Source organism: Alosa sapidissima, chromosome 19 (genome assembly GCF_018492685.1).
Source record: "Alosa sapidissima isolate fAloSap1 chromosome 19, fAloSap1.pri, whole genome shotgun sequence".
Classification (NCBI taxonomy): Eukaryota; Metazoa; Chordata; class Actinopteri; order Clupeiformes; family Clupeidae; genus Alosa; species Alosa sapidissima.
This window is the reverse complement of record NC_055975.1, coordinates 6,101,572-6,124,915: the sequence shown is the minus strand read 5'-3', so window position 1 is coordinate 6,124,915 and position 23,344 is coordinate 6,101,572. Positions and strand designations below refer to the sequence as shown.

General features: G+C 42.6%; 1 long non-coding RNA gene across 1 annotated transcript in view; it reads right to left on the bottom strand.

The window, feature by feature from the left end:
* Positions 1-6,736: 6,736 nt before the first annotated feature.
* LOC121693612 overlaps positions 6,737-23,344 on the bottom strand; it is a 139,851-nt gene continuing 123,243 nt past the window's right edge. Inside the window, exon 5 of the long non-coding RNA XR_006025545.1 lies at positions 6,737-6,838. This is a non-coding gene — a long non-coding RNA (uncharacterized LOC121693612). The remainder of the gene's footprint in view (positions 6,839-23,344) is intronic.

Below are 23,344 nucleotides of genomic sequence, written 5' to 3'. Positions count from 1 at the left end.
TTTCTTATACATTAATACATCTGATCAGAAAAAAAAGCAAACTATGAGAGAGGACTATAATCAGTACAGTCTCAAACAGCAAAGTACAGGTCTTCTGGTATTTAAGTTTGCACTGAACTCCTTTCCCAAAAGACGAACACGTAATGCTAATGATACATTTTAAAGCTAACGCCGAACATTGTTAATGCAACCCAACTCACTGGCAAGCATGATGAATTAGTGGCTGGCTACGCTAAGACTGAAAGTGGTGGAGACGAGGACATTAGGGACTTGGCCTACTGCGTAAAAGGTAGAGCCGTAAGCATTAACATACATTTTCATGCAGTTTACAAGGCAATAACCTCTCTTAGGGGGACTAAGTGACCGGGCCACAGCCTGAATCCATTATGGCACAAGAGGGAGCTGTTTTCTGAGAGACAACACCAGAGGAAGCTGGCCCAGTTTGGTATCCTGTGTGTGCTGCTGCCAGTCTGACATTATGTCACGACTGACTGGGGTGACTCTACCCTTTGTTGTAGTCAATTAAAGCCCACTGTCAAAGCTTCCTGTTGACTCAGTGACACAAGATTAATAAGTTCCAGCACGAGCCAGTGCACCACAGCGAGGGGGCTAAGAGGTTATAGGCGCTATTTAATTATCTGCTGGGGTTAAAATAATTACAGGCAAACAAAAATACTGTATCTGATGAATTCAGCATGTCACGAAACCGAAGAATACATGGCCTTACATTTGCTATGGAAACAATTACCACAAATAATGGTAATAGAAGCGAATGTACATCCAGAAGTCTGTGATACCATGCAGTGTGGATTGGATGATACACCGCATAACCAAATACAAGCTCAGACCCACTAACGACGTGTTCCTTTTTTTAGCCTCATTTATGTCATATATGTGGCGATGGAGCCAAGCGTCGTCACCAGATTAGGATCTGGTACGGTTCTCAGACCTTGTGGCACACACCACGCAGATGAAAGCCATCATTACTGCCTCTGTGTGGGAGCCAAAACCTGTCCCCCTCTCACATAACCTGGACGCGGCGAGCTTTGCGGTTACGCAGTGGAAATATCTCCTGAATGTCTCGAGGCGCTCCCACATGCCAGGAGCTAGACCAAGAAACGATGAGGGCCAGCGCGAACTCCAGCTCTTGGCTAAATCAGAGTTCTCTCTCCCCCCAAGTGGGTGTGGAGTCGCCAGACCCATCGCTACTGTCGACATTCCCCCCGCGAAGGTCGTATCGAGTGGAAACCCGAGAGTTGCCCGGACGCAAACGAGCCCGGTCCACCTCCCTCGTCTGTTGTCACATCAAATGTGCCGTTGCAAGAGCTAACACTTCTGGGCAGAATATAGGACTGCAAACCAAGCGCTGCAAAGGTACTTAGAGGGCCACAAGCGCCCCACTTATGGGAAGAATCAAATGAGGGAAGGGGGCATTCATGTGAGCCAGCATGACTGGTGATGCCTACCTTCCAAAGAAAGCTTTTGAAAGTTGGCTTCAAGGTTTGGGCATAATGGTTCTCCTTCTTCCGTTACTTCCAGCAATGACATAAACGTGTGGCCTAATGTTAACCAGAGGGTTTAATTGCCGACTACTGACTTAATGTTTTTTTTCTTTTACTTAATGTATTGTCCTTATTCAGTCTGGTTTATTCACTGTCGCTTCCTTTTTTGCAGGTACAGCTGAAATATGCAGGACCTGCCCCTCAAGTAAAGCCAAGCGAGGGGAAAACAAACCTTCACCCTTTAAACATTGTATCACCTGCATTCTCGTGGTTGACTGACATCTTGGAAGCCCTTGTCTCTGACTGTGAGCTTTTCAGAGCTTCTGACTGGTGAAAGGCAGAAGTCCGCTAATAGACTTGGGGGGGATCTTGCTGTGCTGCTGCTCTGGCTATTCAATAAGTTTGGAGAAGGCTTTGGCCATGAATACCCATATTCAGTATGCTTATGTGGGTAGTGTACACATTTTCATTGGAGTTCCTCTGCTGCTTCCTTAGTTGTGGGAAAGTGAGGCTTGCTGCTGCTGCAGTTGTCGGAAAGGGATCCTTGAGCTTAATCACTGTGGGACTCCAAACCTGGACAGATGCAGTATGATTTCCTCTTTCATGTAATTGTGTCATCATTTCTGAAGAGCAGATCACATTATACAGCACCTTTCCAGAAGCTCTTGTCCATAATCCAGCCAGTGGTGTCCCGTTTGGAGTCTTGTATTCTATTGTAAGTCCTTGCTTTGCCCAGCATCTGTCAGTCGGACATATCTGCCTGTGCAGCAGGAGCCATACCACCTCCGTCAGCTGTAAACTCCAAACTCATTACCTGCTCCAGCACCACCTGCTCTAACAGCCCCCCTCTATCCAACTGCCCCCCCCCCACCCCCCATCAGGCAACAGGTCCTTGTAAACAAAGTGCTGAAATCTCCCGGGGGGTATTTGGATTTACGAGCCATCATCATGATGAATTTATCAAAGCTTTACAAGGGGCTCTATGAGCTTTTACTGGCCCATAAATTAGCACAGACATAAGTTGGGAATGCGCTTGGACCCCTTTGGTCGGACGGACCTGCATTTGTTGGCATGGGGGAAGTGGGGGGAGGGGGGAGTTGGGGGGTTGCTCTGGTGGGAGAGCCTGGACGCTTCCCGTGATGTCCGAGCCTCCCAGCCGTGCGATCCCAGGCGGTCGCAAATCAGCAGCTCTTTCACGGCGAATGCAAAATGCACGTCGAAATGAATCAGAGGGAGCCGAGCGAGAATGCATGCGGCGGTTTGCCTTTAATTGGGCTTTCACAAGCTGCCTCAGACCAGATCCACACTGGGATGGGAGTTTATGCGCTGCGGTTTCTGACTTGACAGTCTCCTCATCCTCCGCGGTCTCTGAGGCTTTCTTCTGGGGCCACTGATGATTTCCTATCTGGAATAGTGTTTTTGTGCGCTCCTGCTGACGAGTACATGTGCAGAATTGGAAAAGAAAGCAACAACAGATGTGTGCTTTCATTTTTAGAAAATCCTTCCATTGGTGTAATGTATTAAGCTAGTTACTGTTTTTAACCTCCTTCAACTGAGTAATCGGTGTCCAAAACACATAAAAATCCTGAGTTGGAGGGCTCCAAGGTGCTTATTGTGGTTTGCCATTTATATATATATATATATATATATATATAATATTTATCAGTGTTGTGATCCCAACTTCAGGTCCCACACTGTATTGTTGGTTAGTCACCACATATTTGTAGTTAGATCTGCACAACCACTGCATTTGGACTCCAGATGTTGACGATCTCCACATAAAGTCCCTGCTAAAGTGTAATAACAAAAACAGAGACAATTAAACACACAGTGCACCTTCTGCTAGACAGAAAATAGGTAACAATTTTTCTAAATCATGTACATATTAAAAAGAGGAATGCTGTTGCAGAACCAGGGGGAAAGAAAATAGCACGTCTGTACTCCCAATTATCCATCACATTAAAGCCGTTTGACGTCAACAACCTCTTGAATGTGCTGATGGCATGTTTGTTGTCTGTTAGCGTTCCCCAGCTGTTGTTTTACAGATATGAGTTAAGTGACACAAACATGTTCTGCAGCATTAAACAATATGGTGCTAAATAGCACAGGGCTTTTCCAGATGTCTTAAAACTAAACCTACATAATGCTTACCTAAACACAGCCAGGAACACGCAGTTACAATTCCTGAAAATAGGCTTCAGCCACACTTCATTGGCACAGCAGTTATATCAACAAGCTGGTGCTCCTTCATGGAAATGATAGCTAATGCTAACTGTCACAATTTGACATAAAGAGTGAGGAATGTTTAGTTTTAAGACATTTTAGTCACTGTTATTTCTCCCAATTAATCCTGAGTCTTGGGCATAAATACCGCTTTTGACAAACATGCGACGAGAAATTGCAGTTGTCTTAACAACTGCAGTTTATGACACAAATATTTACTTGGTTGAGAAAACAGTCCTTGCTAACAGTTGGTCACCACAAACATGTCAAGCCATCTTAAACTAATTTCAATAAAAAAGAAGTGAACTGTATGGGAATGAACTGGAGAATACAACATTGATGGGGGACAGTTGTGGGACAGTTGTTTTGTGGTGCTTGTCAAAGGCTTATTTGTCGATTCTTATTTAAAGTCATCATTGTCCCACAGTGAACAGAGATAGGATCCCTCGTCTTCTTTGCTCTACACAGCTGGCCCCAGTAAATGTTTCAAGTATGAACGAGGGGATAAAACGACAATGTGTTAGAAGTAGGTAATGAGTCAGCCTTATAAAAACAACTCATGGAAAATGCATTGTTTACGTTTCCAGCAAACAGGTGCAAGAGCAAGCAATGCCTCTTGTTAAACAACAGTGGTGAGGGTGTATTTTCCACTGTAACTGCCTATTATTAGGGCCTGATCATTTGCACACCTCATCCATGTGTCTGTGCAATGCCCACCTGGCACTGGTGCAGACCGTAGCCCCCATCACCAGCGCCACCCGCCTCCTCTCACATTCAGTGCCAAGATGTTGGCAGGGGGTGCATGCGAGTAGTCGAGAGCATCCCTGTGAAGTGAGTGTGGAGTAAAATTTCCACACCTGGTCCTCCCTGGGACCCACGGAAGGTGTTAAAACACCAGGAGCACTCGTCTGCTTCAGAGCAACAGAGAAAGAGAGAAGGAGGGAGGAGAGAATCTGAGAAGAGGGAGAGAGAGAGAGGGTGGGTGCACATTAACGAACAGGTGCAAACTTCCAATTAGGGCGAAGACTAATGCCTCGCTCATAAACATTTTAAAAGCCAGGCATCTGTGCCTAGGCTTACCCACCATGCTTTAGCTTGTGAGCTGAAGACAGTGTGTGAGGCTTGGTGAGAGGGCCAGAGAACTGTCCCGCCACAGGGGAGATGTTTGGTCGCTCAAGCCTCTGTGGGATCACTTATGTTTGCATGCTTCATCTATCCCAGGCATGGTCCATCAGTCAAGTGCAATGCCAGTGAATAGTAGATAGAACTGCACAGCGCTGTACCAGCCACTGGTAGAGTACAGAGCTTGATTATTATTACATTTCTTCCATTCTTTTTTTTTACTTCAACCCACTTCAAGTCCCCCCATACTAGGTGAGCCCCTTACTGGAGTGGAACTGAAGTCCAGAAAGGCAACATGCTTGAAGTGAGATGGCGAGTCAGAGATGGCTGAGGCAGAAACCCAAATGGGGAGAGTATTGCTACTGCGCCACACACCAGTGCCATTCTCTTGAGCTCATTTCTGGTGTGCCCTGGCCCCTGGGAGAGCGATACTCAAGCTTTGCCCCCTCACAGAGATAAGGTCCACGCAGCAGGCACAAGGTAAGTTGAGCATATCGCCCCCCTACTGAACACCATGTGCTTATTCAACACAGAATAACATCATTTACCGCTTGTCATGAACTCAATCCCCATTCACAATTGATTTCCATCAAAAACGCTACTAACGGAGCATTTGCAGACTCACAACAGATGTCGCCAGGGACATAAATGGAGGTAGGGTTTTACAGGGCCAAACTGGCTGCAGTGCGCGGTGCCTTCCCATCCACCTGTATATGAGGCATGGAGTGTATTCCTTTCTGGTGGGTGGCTGTGGCATGGAGACAAGAGAACCTTGGTCGTATACACTCCGATTGCTCCCATGACTCTTTCTCATACCACAAATGTTACTGTGTATGTCAAAAAGGCCCCCCTTCAGTAAAACATATTTAAATTATAACAACCCTCCCATCCTGTCTTGACAAAGAAAAATATCCCACTGAATTACTCTAACTTTGTGGGGGAGGCAATTCAATGAGATATGCAATAGCAAGCAGAATATTCAAACTAAATACACACAAATATGCACACTCGTATAGTTGCATTGGCTTCTCTCCTCAAACACACACCCATATACACAGAAACACACACACACACACACACACACACACACAGCGATACACACAGAGAGACACACAATTGCATGTGCGTGTATGCACACACACACACACACACACACACACACACACACACACACACACACAGACACATATGCACTCACACAAGAATTCTGGCAGCAATTCTCATAAGTAAGGCAACATTTGATCCACTACATTTGGGATTTGGATCACCCGGCAAGCATGTGTTGGAACAGATGAGGATCCAACCCACAATATCAAATAAATTAACACTGATCGAATCATTTGTGTAACCTCTTACAGACGCGTCGCATTACTGATCATCAGAGAGCAAGAGGCTGACCCAGCCGCTGCCAATTTAATAACGGCTCCAGCTTTGCTTCAGAAATATAAATTACATCTAACATTTCAGAGGGAGGGTTGACTGATATCTCTCAAGCAGTTTTGAGAAAAGTGTGAGTCAAAGGGGTTGCTGTTCACTATTTATTTGATTAGATACATTCAATGAAGCAAAACTTGCTATGGAGAAAGAACTCCATGCATGGTTGACCTTTTTTCGCCTTTATTCCTTAGTTTATAGCTACACTGCTAAATGGATTTGCTTTAAAACATTTGTTCAAGTGAATTAGCCAAGCACATTGTCAGGTTTACTGAACAAAGGAGGACAGAGCTCTGTGTGCTTGGAATAGGGAGAAAAGCCCTCAAATGACATAAATGGCAAAAAACCAAGACAACGGTAGGATTTGCTTCAGGTCTACAGACTCACTGTTCTCCTATTCTGGGAGAGGGACCTTCCACACGGTCTTGCAGGCTCATGTTTTAGGTCACCCTGCTCCACAGGAGGGTGCTATGACACTGGATGGACCCCAGCGCTGGACCTGTCCCATCGTCCCATCATTAGCCAGGGACATCACTCCGCAGATTCTTGAGCGAAACCTGGGAAAGCCATAAATGCAACACTGGTTACAAATATGTGGTAACACCTGCAAACAATATGCTCGAACAGTGTGTGGTGCCAAAGGAGGGATCAAACACGGCAAGCTCACAATGAGCTAACTGTAAGATGTAACAGACATGTGAAAAAAAGAGCGCACAGTACTCCCCCATTTTACGAGACCTAAAATACGGGTGTTCAAAAAAATGCGCAAACCACCTCAAAAACCTCTCACAGCAAGTAGGTTATTTATACGACTGACATGATGTCATGAATTAGCACTGCAAATTCCCCCGCGCATCCTAAACACACTCACACATACACACGATAGCACACACACACACAAATGGACAAACTTGTACACGTTTATGCAGGCTCTCCTGCTCTCTCTCTCTCCCTCTCTCTCTCTCTCACACATACACACATAACTTCAGGTCATTCAAAAAAAAGAAACCATCGCTGCCTGACTTGTGATGAACCCCAGCATCATCCAAATATTTCGCAATTAAACAACCAAAACAGACAATGAGCATCAATTAGAGCAGTGAGAGCATAAATGCCGAGAAGACAAAAGGACAATCCCTTGGCTCTGCTCCGTGGATCTCGGGATGTCCAGTCGGTGATTTAGTGACACTCCTGTCTCACTTCTGGATGCACCTCCCGCCTTATATGACTGTGTGATGCCGCAGCGATGTCGGGCCTCACAGTAAACAATCCTTCACGGGGACAGAGCGAGGCTGTAACTCATTTGGAGATGACTCTAGCATGTGTCTCTCTTTCCCCCTGCCTGTCCACTCATCATCCAACAGCAGCTGGACACGTCCAGAGTATGGTAGCAGACTCCTGTCCTTTTTTCTTACTGTCTACTCTGTGGACTGTTTTCTCTTCCTCACTCTCATTTCTCTCTCTCTCTCCCCCTCACTTTTTAACTTTGGAGTCAACACGACACACTGAACCCTTAACTATGATAGTCATAGTCATAGTTTCTTTTGACTCTTAAGCCCTCGATGTTCATACTCACTCATTCTTTTTTTTGTTTCCTCACCTCACCTTTTCACTCAACTTGGCCTTACATCCCCTCACTGGGTAGAGCTGTGGCCCAGAGCCACTGGGCAGCGTTTAATGCACCCAGAGAAAGGCAGAATCGCGGGTAGAGTCATTTACTCAGTGAGGGATCTTTCCTGTGCCAATGGGTCCCATCCAGCGGTGAGTCTAGAAATCACTCTTGTGAAGTCTACACTACCCCAGGACCATTATTGCATTATACGAAGGCTTGAAGTCAGCAAAAATGCTGTTTTTTTGTGCACAGTTGCACACAATTATGGAGAACAATTTTGCTTACTGTTAAAATAATGTATACATACCCTCCACAACTTTTAAACTGCTTTATGTTGTTATGGATAAACGTATATTTGTAACATACACTAAGTACACTTCAGATGCTGACAATGTAAAGATGGCAATTTTGCAATAAAAATGAAATGCAGACAGTTTGGATCAGCGCAGTCACCATGAATCTAGAGCCAATCCATTCTGCATGCGTCCATTCAAAGGTGAATTTATGCTTATACTGTATGTAAGCATGATTGTGAGCATGTGTGAATCTATGTAACCTATGCAAGCATACTTTAAATGTTCATATGATGTGTGTGTGTGTGTATGTGTGTGTGTGTGTGTGTGTCTGAGTGAGTCCACATGCACACACATGGGGTTCCTGTGCGACCCAGCTGCTGTTCACACTTTTCCACTCCAGTGGATTTTAAAAGTTTGTGAGCTGGTCGGAGTCACCCCTTTGGCATTTACGCTTATCATGATGTGGCTCTCATAACGTGTAATAACAGGCAGTCATACCTTCTTTAATGCCTCGATTTTAACACAGGGCAAGGGGATTGAAAATGACATCATGAGCACTCCCCCCCCGGTTGAAAAAATAGGCAAAAACACACAAAAAATCGCACTCCTGCTGTTGGGTCGTAATGAGATAATGGGTCCGCATGAGGATTGTCCTCTTAACGTAATCCAAACCACCCTCTGTTATTGTGTTTGCGATGGCATTGCTTTGGTAAACTCACCCAGTAACCAGGATTCGTAGCATGAGCTCATGGGGATTTTAAAGAGTGTGGTGTGCCCTAGAAGAAGGCCCCGGCTCGCCTTCCTGCTGTTGGCTTTTTATGGCGGGATTCGTGGCTCACACCTGTTTCTTTCTCCTTCTCTTTTTGCTTTTTTTTGTTTGTTTGTTTTATGCCATGGGTCTCATTAGCCGTGTGCCATGGAAAAGTAGGCCGCAAGTTCATTTTAATTGTAATAGTTGTGGCAACGGCAGTAATGCGATCATGGTTGAGCTCACGTGCTTTCGGTCTAATGAGCTGGATTCAAACACAGACCAACAGCCACCAACGGTAATTGAATAAGGTGCCAAAATAATTATAGTGGGTTTGGAGCGGTTCGGGGGTCACAAAAGGGTCGCGGTAAGCTGCAGAATGACTCCTAAAGGTTAAACATAGCCTCCCAAATGTTCCCAAGGATATATCCAATGTAAATGTCACCAAACCAGGGCCAGATTCTCATCGAGGTTTGCAGTGGCGTGGGTGAGTAGCGGAGGGATGGTGACCCACCCCCCTCCTGAAAACTGTCATGGAGCAGCCCAGAGTTTCATCAAAGCCCCAGGACCAGCACAGAGGGTGGAGCGCAGAAGTGTTCCCATGTTTCAGGGGCCCTGGGCGGGCTTGGGATCCATCCACACACGCCAAGCACATTTCACAACCCGCGCAGAGACATCTTCATGCAATGCATCAGAGGGCCTCCCCAGCCCGCCCCAGTCAACTATAATGCTTAGAGACTGACAGAACACAGATTTGCTGTGATCACACCAATAGTCACAATCTAATTTACTAGACTTGGAACACAGTTGACAAAAAAAAAATGTTGTGCAACTCAACATCATTTGAGAAAAAACACCAGTCAGCCAGAGCAGTGTCTGTGTTATTTTATGGAAAGGCATTGGACATGCCCTTCATTGCCAGAAACAATACTTCTAATCCATGCTACGAGGACTGGTGTTATTTTTACTGCACTTAAAGGATATAGACTAATCCTCCAGCGCACCTTTATTTTCTGTTTTGATGCTCCAGTTTTGACGTCATTATACTTTAGAGGAAAAACAAAATGCCACATTTTGTTAACGCTGCTGCAGGGATCTCCAAGTTATGAGGTGATTGTGAAGATTATCTTTATTTTTTTTATGTGTCAGATGACACGGTCAAAATATTCCATAACAAGCCCCCTTTTTTGCTGGCTTTTCTGTTTGGTGTCTGGGAAACAGTGGTCCAAATGTTACTCGGGGGAATACTTAGTCAACCGAAGTGTTTTTTCTTCACTAACACTGGAGTTCACGAGACATTTTGTAGCGATGCTGCCATGAACAATATTATTCTCAGCTGGTAATTTAACCAATCAGTGGAGCCTGGGTGGGATGCTGATGTCAAAAAGCAACTTGCAGAGTTTGCGTGGCTTCCAGTGAGCATGATCTATGGCCTGCCAAATCAACTCATTAAGTTATGATTTAAGACTCCTGCCACCACCTTTATCAAACGTGGGTCTAATGTTCTGTGTAGTTTTATAGAGTCCTTTCTACCTATTGGAGTGGTGCAGGGTGATGGCACATGTTCTGTGAGAAATGTCAGTATGGAGTCCTGCGGTGGTCAGATTCTGTCATCGGCTGCTTTGTTTCACAAGCTTACCTCACCTCCTCGAAACAAAACAACCATCGCATCCAAACATAAGCATTCAGAGCTATTACGAGCAAGCTCACAGTGGTCTTGAGCCTCAGAAATTGTTTCGACATTTCGACACACGCCCATAAAAAGCCGACTTCAAAAGGTGATTCACTTTGCAGACCACATCATCAGGGGCGAATGGTACCTGGAGAGCGCATTAGCAGAGATGACAGCAGCACGGAACCATGCCACGGTAGTCCGAGCTCCACATGCTACAATGCACATTCCTCAGCCTCGAACGCATATGACAGCTTTTAATTACCTTAGAAGGCTCTGCAGCTTCTAATTGAATATGCACAGATGTGGACACACATATCATCTCTCTCTGTCTCTCTCTCTCTCTCTCTCTCACACACACACACACACACACACACACTGTTCTGTCCTGTGACTCTGACTCACACACACGCACACACACACTGTTTCTATCTTTCCTGTGACTCTGACTAACACACATCCACACACACGCACACACACACACACGCACACACACACACACACACACACACACAAACACCCACAAGTCCCCCGCATGACTCAACCAGGCCCCGGGCGGTGCATTACAGCACTGACTACTGTTTCAGCCCGGCTGGATCACCCCCCCCCCCCCCCCCCACACACACACACACACCCTCCCTCTCCCTGCCTGTCTCCTCCCTCCCTCCCCATCAGAGTCTAGTGCCTGTGGGGAATCACACTTGCTCCATAACAAAAAACAACAACAGCCCTGTGCTCTGCCACAGCAACCCCTGCCTGCACGGCTCATAAAAAAGCGAGCGAGAGAGAGAGAGAGAGAGGGAGAGAGGGAGAAGGAGAAAAAACTCCCTTTTGAGATGATGCCCACTCCACTTGAGCGAAGTCTAAGAGCCGGCTCCTCGACCCTTTAATTAGACAGTGAGCACCATGGCGCGCAATATGGCCATTGCATGCGGGAAGGCCTGCCGAGCGGTAACGAGGCCCTTAACAGCAAAATCGTCTCAGGCACCAGGGAGACTTCTTACAGTTTTGATCTCACAGGCAATCAATTTTCCCTCTCCACAACGGGCCTGACATTTTTAATGTGGGATCTCATGTGTGCGTGTGTGTGTGTGTGTACTGTATGTGCGTGCTCAAATGTGTAAGTACGCGATGGACTAATGTTTTGTTCCACACTTTCTCCATACTTGGCACGCTGTGATCCCTTCAGGTTGCCGCTGGCTTCAGTGGTATTCTCATTCCAGTCAGAAAAATGTTGGGACCTAAATTCTTTTTTACCATGTTTATAATTTGAAATGAAAACACTTAGAAAATAGTTAGGCTGCAACCAGGCCCCCGTAGTGCCACATGAAAACAATCGGCATTTTCTCCCCGGGGAATCCGCCGAGGGGCCCCTCATCAGATTGAGAAAAAAAAAAAACCTGCTACAGTTTTTTGGAAAATAACATCAAAACAAAGGCATAAAAATGATGGCAGCGATTAAAAGAACACAGCATAAAAGTTTATGAAGATTATGGCTGCCATGCCGGTATTAATAGCAATGCCTTGAGTGAGTGCGAGACTCCTGCTGTTGCTCCTGACAGATGCCAAACAGTAAAGAGAACTCAAACCCCCAAAGCACCACAAGGCTGTGATTAAGTAGTTCCTTCTGATATTTCAGCAAAGGCTAATAACGAATGGTATTAAATAACACAAGTGGATTTAAGTACTGAGATAGGTTTTATTGTTTTGGTGAGAAATGCTGAAAATAGTTATATTATATTAATCTTTTAAAAATGGACTCCAGCAGTTTATGACACCCCTACATTTATTCTCTGCTCCTCTAAAGTATACATTCAGATGTTTTTTTTATGAAAAAATTCCCTCATGACCTTAAAATGTAACTTTACTTTCCTCCTCATTACGGGAATTGGGATCTATCTGGCCCCGCCCCCTCTCTACACTGTTCACCTGCTACTGGCTGTTGCTGCTGGCAAATTAGCTAGCTTGTCTGTGTCTTTATGAAGAAATGTCTGTCTTGTACAACATAGCAGAAGTCACTAAAGTTAACAAGGTTAAAAACTTGATTTTCAATCAACAAAAAAACAGGCCAGAGGTCACGTTGTGATTTTTAAAAATTAAATCAGACATCTTAAAAAGTTAAATGCTCTGACTTGCTCATCATTCACTGTGAACAAAGTTCACCGATGCCGCACACAATCACCATTGCTATGACATCACCAGTCTTCAGTAGTTGGAACTGAACCACCGACATACTGCTCGATGCTCAAGACAGTCCGGGTCCTCATGGAGACACCCAAACAGAGCAGCTTGTTGAACACCGCCGCGGACGGCCGTGACAATGTGGACAGATTGATGTGATTACTGAAGATTACATTTAAACTCAGGGGTCAATCCTGACGGTCTCCTCCTCTCAGGAGAGCGCCGTAAAAAAATAACACCTCATTTTTTCCACTCCCAGCTCCCAGTGGCAAGACCGGGGTCCACACCATGGTCACATATACAACGGAGCCAACAGGCGTCGGTGGTTACATAGCTCACCCTGTGTCGAGATATGCTCCCCTTGGGAGCTGCTGTTACTGAGAAATGAGCAGCATCATCTGGGCTGTGGACACAGATGAAATGAGATTGCATCGGAGTGCTTCCATGATAAGAACTGGACTCGAATGAGGCAATCACTAAGCAGTGAGCCAAGACTACATTTTCTTTCTCTCTTTTTTTAACATCCACTTGTACAGCTGTAGGATTCACACTTGTTTAAAGGACAACTCAGACCATGTTCAACCAAGGCGCCAGTTTGAGATTGTTTCTGTGAACATAAATAAATGAAACTGGTCCTCTATTTAGTTAGCTATTCAGTCAGTTAGCTATTCATCAGGATTCATAAACGTAATAAAAAAGTTAAAAAACACTAAAAAAAGGTATTTAATGGCATATTTTCATCATCACCATAGGCTGTGCGTGTGTACGGATAATTTTGTGACTGTATGAATGCTGTCTATGTTATGAAAGACACAACTTGAACTTGTTTTTTTATTGCATTCTTTCTTGCCTTTAGCAGTATGAAAATAATGCTTAACGGCAGCACACTGCAGCCAGAGCAGTTAGAACTGCTTTTCATTTGTGCCAGTAGTGTGGCCCCCATACAGATAAAGTCAGCAATAATTAAATAATGCAAAGTGCTTTTTATGGACCAACAGTCTAATTAATCACATTTTTGAAAGTGTTCCTGTGTTGTGTTGTTCTTGGAGTGAAATACATACAAAATCATTCCATGTTGAATTTAAAAAAAAAAAAAAATGGAAAGCTCGTGGAACCAAGTGCTGTGCTCAATCTGATGAACCACCATTGGCTTAGCTGTTCTGGTTCATTGCAATGTAACTTTCAGCATCAAAAAGTGTGATTGTAAACAGGCTAATGAATAACACTTGCAATTCCTATCTGAATGAATAAGATTAATGTCCGCAGACACACAAATATTTCTAATCAAGCAGGGATTCCCTATCCAAATTTTAAGGTCATTGAAGTTCATATTTTCAGTAAATCTCATTACCATTGAGAGAGCAGAAAAATCTAGAAATGTACGTCCATTGCCATAGAAATCTCCTGAAAGGAGGAGTACGTACATGTTTACTGCTTGACAGTTAGTGGATAAAATGATTGATGGTCATAAAATGTGAGTAGCTGTCCCATTACTGAGCATAACTATTTGGCTATCAAAACTCATTTTTGCTGAAGTCAGCGCCATCAGAGACCTATTTAGATGAGGAGCCATGTATGTTGGTGATCTGGCTCAGTCTGTCCTTACGTGATTGGACTGGATGTTGCGTTAGGGAGATGTTTGTTTCAGATTCATCCTCATTTATATGGCCGAGCTGTAAATTACTGAGAGGCGCATAAACCCACACCAAAGGAGCACGGCATCGGCGCAGTCTCACAGGGTTTTGAAATATTATCAGTGAAAGGCATTGTTCTCTGGTGATGGGGAGCCCCAGAGACGGATGTGAAAACATGCTTAAGGAATCAGATTTGTGCACAAATTGTACAAGCACCCTGAGTAAAAACAGATGTGTTGTCTGCTGTGTAGCCTGACGGGCAGTCCAAATAATACTCTGTAATCCGTATGTCCAACATTGTTCATCCAGTATCTTGACATCTCCTTTGGCAGTCAAATCCAGAGACGTCTGAATGCGTGTATGCGAACGGATTAACTGTAATTCCAGAGCATAAACTTTTATTGGTGTTTTTGTTCGAGCAGCTTCGTTGAAGTGTGGCTGTAAAGTTCCCATTTACAAAAGTCACACTCACAATAGCAAAAGTGTGACAAATTATCTAATCACGTAGTCTTGGACATCCTCTGAAACTACTTAGTGACCTCACACACTTCCCAGGAACCATTGCGGTGCCCGAATCACGGGATGGAAAAAGCTGTCAAATTATTGCAAGCTCCCTTAGCACCGAAAGGCATAATTACTGAGCATTGATGGTATTACTGACATGACTGGGTTGTGATTCGTACAAAACAACCAGTGTTGAGGGAAATGGGTCACCGCAGGTCAGCCAGCACATGGATGCCTTTCATTAACATTATACAACTACTAGTCAGTGAAAATCAAAAATAAACAAGTGGTCAAAAGTTCACCTCATCTTGTGGACTTCTGGTTGAAATGTCGTTGGAGCACACATTCTTGTTTTATAGAGATCCATCTAAAGCAAGGCAGCTATTTGGGCCCTCAGAAATAATTCCACAGTATTACTGACCCAGAGAATAAGCAGGGGGGCGTGTGTCTACATGAAGGGAAGGGCTGGGGGAATTGTTGAACTCAGGGTTCAGCAGTAAAGTTGGACGCCAGTTATGTGGTGGGAGCTCTGGTGAGGGAGCTCTCCCACCCATTGAAGTAATAACAGCACACCATCACAGAGGAGCCAAAGCTACAAGCTATTTGTGAGAAACTACTCCATTCATTTACCCCCTTTCAACACGTTTTACAGAGTCATTGTCATGGCCGATAAATGTATTAAATAGCCTTATTTGATTATCTGACAGTTAAAACACCTTTGTTATCCAAGTTTAGTGATTTAAAATTAAAGTATTTGTTTAACATTACACATGATAGCAAAATTTACACTCTCGGGATTGCTAGAAACACAAACGGCTCAGTGGACGAATTTCATGTCTTGGCAAATAAAATCTTTGATTGGATGCGTAATGAAGCATCACAACCAAGCTTCTTCTTGGATCTAATCAGACTGCACTCCTGGGTGTTCTCACGTCCCCATATGACACCTGTTCTGAGCAAAGCATTTATTAGTTCTAGGACTAATTTTAGGCCTAGGGCTAAAAAGGATTTACTTTAAATAATAATAATAATAATAACAACAATTATACATTTTATTTGTAAAGCGCTAAATCATATACTCAAAGCGCTGATTAGTTAAAGGATTTATTATTAATGAAGATCTGAAAGAGGTAACTGTAGAGATATGGTGACTGTAATATAAAGTATAAGTGTTATTGTTATATATATGCTATAATGAAACTGCATAAAGAAAACAATAGATGCATGCCTACAAAATGTATCACATAGACACATGTTGATTCATTTTACTATCACTAGACAATGGTTGTGTAATATTTTCAGTGAATGCTTAACCACCCAATTGACTGATTGGATGAGACATATGGCATCTGCTAGATATTTTCCAGCACAAAAATGCACATGCAAGGTAGCCTGGAAACAAAAAAGCCTAACAGAGTAGCATGTGTGATTTGACCCCATGCCAAGAAATGAGACTATCACGAAACCATAGCTCTTGTATTAGCATCTTCCCCTTTGTGATTTTTTTTTTTGGTTCTTGCAGCAGCTGCTTACAGTAAAAGCACGTAGCAAGGATGGTTGGAAATCAGCATCTAGAGACCTGGGATGATCGAAATAACTGATTTGTGTTGATACACAGTGGATATATATGCTGAACATATTGGGCCTTGAAGATCACTCAGACATAGCGCTGAAGTCATGACATTTCAGAGATGTGGTAAGGTGGACATCCTGGAACGAGCCCAAAATGTCCCGAGGTGCTCATACTCTCATGAACACCTGACTATTTTGTGAACCTTGAATAATCGCCAGAAGTCACCTGATCAGTATTCACCGATCACTTGTCTTGAGTAAGCCAAGCATTTCCAGACCTCCACTGGGGCGTCTGGGTCTCCCTACATCTCCTCAAGGGTTCAGGTGGCCCCTGCGCTCTCCTGAACTCCAAATATAGCAAGGCACCTTTGAATATCAATTCCATTATGTTAATACATCTGAAATGTGTAAATTGTACTTTCAGTGTTACAGTAGCAAAAACATCAGTTGCAGACCTCTAAAGAGCTGACTTGGAGGGCAATTACGATATGCCTTCATTCAGTCTTAAAGCACATTCACAGAGTTCTTGGCATTTCTTAAAATAATGTGAGCGTAGATGCCTTGTTTCATTATGTAAGATATTGGTACTACCGGTATTCTAATGGTTGTTAGGGCCTGAGACACACATAATTTCTTATCACAAAAGCAAGTTACTATTTCATCAAGACTCACAGGGATTCGGGTATTTTGTATGGGAGAATACAAGAAGAAGAGAAAGAAGAAGAGAAAGAAGAAGTCTGATTAATCAGACTGAGGATACAAAACAAGCCACTCGGTAGATCACTCTCTCATTCCCATGTCTGTCATGTAGCATTACATCAACAAGGGCAGAGATTTACCTGCTGAAACTAGGTTCTTGAAGGTTTACATGCCAAATCAATGACTTTTGAATTTGAAATGATTTTTTTAATTGGATTCCATCTGAGGTTCTTTTGCTGTAGAGGCAATTAAAGATGACAGCTGAAGCTGCTCATTCAAACAGATTATTTTTAGACATTTTCCATGATAGCATTTTTTGCATTTAACCCATACAGTTGATTTAATACGCACTTTGTACAGTATGTGAATGTAAAGACTTCAGTCAAGAGATAATCTCATAATAATCCAAAATGCTGGCATGTCACAAGATGTCCCTTCAAACAGTACTTATGAATAAACATGCACTCGTTGTGACCTGTTGTCCACAAATATTAAATTATTTAGGCTTCCAGAATAATATCATCAACAGTTATGCTATTGAATCTGAAATGTATAGGGAGAGACAAACTAGGACAGGACAGGATTTAGTCTTTGCTATATTTTATTTTGTCTCTGTTCCGTCTGTCTAAACTAAAGGCTACTTATTTTCAAATTTTACCACAGAAAGTTTCTTCTCTGGTATTTTGGTAACTTTGATGGAAACATTATTACCACCTTCTTGACCTGGCATGGTAGTTTGAGCACATAGACAGACAATAGTTTGCAGTTGCTTTTGTGTTCTAGTGTGATCCGGGTACATGTGTATAGGGCCTAAGTTACTGAACTGCTTTGCAAATCAGTTTGTGTGTGTGTGTGTGTGTACTGTAAAATCATAATGCATGTTGTCACAATGTGAATAAAGAACCACATTGATAAACCACCCCAGCACCTTTCCATGCAGCACCTTCAAACAACACCCCAAGACCTGTGCACAGATTTATTACTCACATGTCATTTAACTGTGTTTATGACCTACATGATTCACCACAAAAGTAATTTCACAAATCCAGGTTGCAGCAGAGGAGTCTGCGGTGAGGCACCAGTGCCAACCAAAAGTGGGCATGGAAGAGCAGTGGGCCCTGCAGCCTGAGAGGATCTAACCACAGCAGAGAGCGAGAACAGCAGAGAGCGAGAACGGCTCCTTGGTGAGGTTAAACAGAGGGAGGGAGTGACCCTCTGCCCTGAGTTAAACCAACCCACATGGCACCTAGTAGCCTAATAGCCCTTATAAGCCATGCCAGCTCTGTGTATGTGAGTATGTGTATATGAGTGCTTTGAGTGCATGTGTATGAGTGCTTTGGTGGTTTATGACACAGATGGAGTAAATAAGGATGAAAGATGTGTGTGTGTGTGTGTGTGTGTGTGTGTGTGTGTGTGTGTGTGTGTGTGTGTGTGTGTGTGTGTGTGTGTGTGTGTGTTGTTTAAGAGAGAGAAAAATGACCAACAGGAGAGAAACAAGACACATAAAGAGACAATCAGAGAGAGGGAGTGTGGATGAGTGTGAATGAGGCCAGTACAGTAAAAGTGCTTGTATGATAAATGCTTGTCTAGATAGATAGATAGATAGATAATTTATTGATCCCCAGGGAAAATTCAAGGTCTCAGCAGCATAGACAACACAAACACATTCTTTAACAGCAGAAAGAGTAATTAAAGTATATAATATAAAAACACAACTAAGCAATAAGGACAGTAGAAGATAAAGAATATGCTAAATATACTAAAATACAAATTATACTAACTAACACTTAATCTAAATCAATTCTAAAAACAGTATCCACATAGTGGTGATTAATCAATCAGAATCATCAATTGCAATGACTGAGGCAGGGGCTGAGCCTGTGATTCTCTGTGCATAGTAAGGTATGGTAAGGTGCTCTAAGGTGCTCTGTGTGAATGAGTGTCATGGTGGTAGTGCAATGGTGATAGTGGTCATGGTGATAGTGCAAATGAGTAAGTCCAACAGTGCAACAATGCAGAAATAAAGTAAAGTAAAGTCTATATATCTATATATTTAACTATTAAAAGAAAATGTATAAGTGTGGCCACAGTTGGCATGGGGGGGGGGGGGGGGGGGTTATGCATATGCGCTAATGTGCTAATATAGCACGCAAACAGTGTCTGTGATGAGGTCAGCTGGCGTGGGAGTGTGGATGGAGGTGATCTATTGGTTCAGGCCTCTCGGTGAGGGATACATGTAGGAGGGAGTAGAAGGATGCAGCTCAGGGTCAAGGGCTCATTCCTTGGTGTGTGGGGAGTTTTTTCATGCTAACTATAACGTTATCAAGGTTTTCGGATATTATGATGGGAAATATAGCCAATATATTCAACAAAATTGGAAACTGTAAACGTGTAACACCAGTGTAAAGACAATAGTAGGCTACTGATAATGGGGCTATTGGCTATGAAAACAAACGTATGTTGTGAGTGTGGTGGAAGGGGTTGGAAGAGTTGAATGTATGCAAAATGAGAGAAGGACTTAACTGAGATTGATGCATGTCAACAAATCAAAAAAACAAAGTTGAATGTCCGCACACATGCTCCCGTTTTGCTTTATCTTTTATTTCACCAAGTGAACGTTTTCGAGCTACACGCTCTTCATCAGACTTGAATCAAGATAGACACACGTCATACGTATTTGGTAGAAAGGGTCACATGATACATCAATCAAGTTCTGATTGGAAGGCACACCCACTGCAGAGAGGTGCATCCCAAGGTACCAACAGACATCCACAAATATTTTTCACCACACTACACCAGTCTCTACCAAATATACAAAAATATACAGAAAATATATACATACACACATATATACATACATACAAACATAAGTACATATTTTGAAGTTCTTTCTAAAACACGTCTTAGAGTGTACAGAGAAGTCTATGTAGAGTACTTGACATAGCATCAGGCCCTATGGCCATCATAATTTCAAGTAAGCATGATAAGGTTTCTATATAATCACAAGGTTACTATTTTTATCCAGGAGACTACACTACAGCATCATGTTAAAAACTTTTGCTACAGTCTTTACTCACTTCCAAAGGGCAAACAGAAGAACATGAAACAGAAAACTGGTTACTATTTTTATCCAGGAGACTACACTACAGTATCATGTTAAAAACTTTTGCTACAGTCTTTACTCACTTCCAAAGGGCAAATAGAAGAACACGAAACAGAAAACTGAAATTACTTGAAATTATGATGGCCATAGGGCCTGATGCTATGTATCATGTGACCCTTTCTACCAAATACGTATGACGTGTGTCTATCTTGATTCAAGTCTGATGAAGAGTGTGTAGCTCAAAAACGTTCACTTGGTGAAATAAAAGATAAAGCAAAACGGGAGCAAGTGTGCGGACATTCAATTTTGTCTTTTTAATCGTCTGACCCTTTTGTCCTGCACCTGCGTTTTGGATGTGCGCACCTCTACCTTAGCTGCATGTCAACAAATGCCAAATTTGTCTATTTAAAGTATTTGTTACAGTAGACACTTGGTTGGTCAAAATCGGTCATAACATGCTGAAAGTTATCTTATGCTTAATCAACTCCTACAGTATGTTTAATCAAACAGCTTTTTCATGTATAACCTCTCAATAGTATCCCACAAGAGGGAAGCTTTAGTACCTATGATTACAGGGTGGGCTAGTGATTTGATACACTCAGATTTATGGTTTTCAATCACCAAAGAAGAGTATTTTCTGGTATTTCATTTAAAAAAAACATCTCTGTCAAAGAAACTTGAGGTTAAGCATGCCATGGAAACCTGTAGACAATTTTACTGTGGCGTGATTGGCAGGTGGGTACATTTTTGGACTTAAGAACCTGCCTAAATGATTAATGTTTTTCAGAAGCCCCTGAGTGCAGGCTTGTGTTCTGCTGACGAGGGCTTCTGCCCTGATGCTCCTACCTGTACTCTACTCACAAAGGGCCAGTCTCTGAGCTCTCTCATTTGGTTGTCCCTCTGGGACACCCATCATTAGCACTAGTAGCCCTGAACAACCCGTGGCAGGAGGCAGGAGGCCATTTCTGAGTGCAGTGCACTGAGAGCCTCTGGACTCATTGGAGTCATTTTACCGGTGGTGGGGAAGTAATTGCCTCTAAGCCTACATATGAAGTTCTCTTCAGGAGTCTGTTAAATAGCCCTAGATAGAAAAGGTAACATTGAATTTACTTTTTATATTGTTTACTTGAATGTTATGTTTGTCTGTGGACCTAATTGGTTAAAATATGTCTGGTCTCCACCGTGGGATAGTTGGAAACGTAATTTCGATCTCTTTGTATGTCTTGACATGTGAAGAAATTGACAATAAAGCTGACTTTGACTTTGACTTTGAAGGCCTAAGCATTAAAAAATGTGTTGTTTTGAAAAGCTGAAATGGAAATACAGCATTATATCTTGCGAGAGGAATTAATGTGATCACAATATATCAAACACAAAAAAGTTTTCATAAAAGACTTTATTTTGTACAATACACTTGTTATTTTATACAATAACACCAAATGTGTCACCACCATAAAATATCAGTTAGCATGCTAGCAAACTCTGATAAGTAAAGGCCTATTCACACCAAGAACAATAATGATAACTATAACCATAACGATAAAAGCGTTCACACTGAACAACGATAAACAAAGTCTCTCCTTGAGTTAATGAATGAGACATTAAAATTCGATGGGTTCTGATTGGCTGTTAGCTTTTTATCATTCTGAAAATCGCTCTGAAAGTGATCCCCAACGATATCGTTCTTCATGTCGTTATCGTTATAGTTTATGTGTGAACGTCGTCATTCATATTAACGAGAACGATATTTATTTACCGGTATAGTTATCGTTTTTGTTCTTGGTGTGAATGGGCCTTAAGCCTTCCAGCTGAGCTATTTTTTGCCTTTCATAATTTCTTTTAGTTAGCTCACTAATTTTGGATCAAAACCCTGCTGCTTCATGAATAGATTCAAATATGCTATTTTAACCTATTATAGGCTAACATCTTTAAAAAAAAAAAAATCTGTCATCTTCATAAGAGGAAATACTTGATTTTACGTTGTTACTGTTTTGCTTAATCCATAGCCACTCCAGCATGGATGATTGTGAGAGTCTACAAACTAGTTAGCACAAAAGCTAACATAACCTTTTATTAAGACAGTTGTCTATATAAACAACAGATCTGCCAACATAACTAACAAATCATGAGTTTGGATGTTGGCAGAGATTGCTCAACAGACCTTGAGCCTTGATTAGCTCATTTATCAGTGTAGGATAGCATCTCACAGGGGCTGTTTGTTCACAGAGGAGTAAATATTAGCCAAATTTCCCTTGTGTAGAATGACTTAAATTAAAATGTAATCAGTCATATCAACAGCAGGCCTCCACAGAGATCACTGGTCCTCGAGTTGAACCACATAGCAAATCCACTGAGGTGAAAGGGATGCTATGTTCATTAATGCTGTCATAGCTAAGCACTATACAACACTGAGTACTAGTGTGTGTTTAGAGCAACATAGTTAAGGGAGTTGACATGAGTTTTCCTGGAGAAATGCCCTCAAATTGCATCCCATTCCATCTCTTATTGGTGTCTTGATAGTTGCAGTGACAATTAATTAATGTTCTTCTGCGCTCAATTTAGCAGAGTTAAGTTTACGAGAGGATGGGAGGGATCAAGAGTGGGAGTTAGTTTGACAGGCCAGTGGCCGCTGCCGCACTGAGGTGAAGCCAAGTTCTCGGTCTCTCCCCTTGTACACAGAAGCAAAGGGCTTCGCAGTGGGCACTTAACAACCACCATAAACTTTTATATGCATTTACTGACAAAATAACTCTACTGCACAAAATTGCCTGTGTACCTATTTTCCACCCGGGAAAGTCAACTGTGTGCAAGGGCAAGACTGCGAACGAGCAGAACATTGTCCCCCCGAGGTTAATTTATTATTGAACATTTTGTTATTGTTGCATTTTTCGAGCAACAGAGGGCTGATATCAATTACTACGTTACACACAACATTGAATTTAATAGCTTATTTCAAAGTTCTGAACCATATTTTAGACCTCAAACTTTGCCATAATTTCTGAAAAAAGAGAAGTTCATAGGCAGCCAACAACTACTTTATTA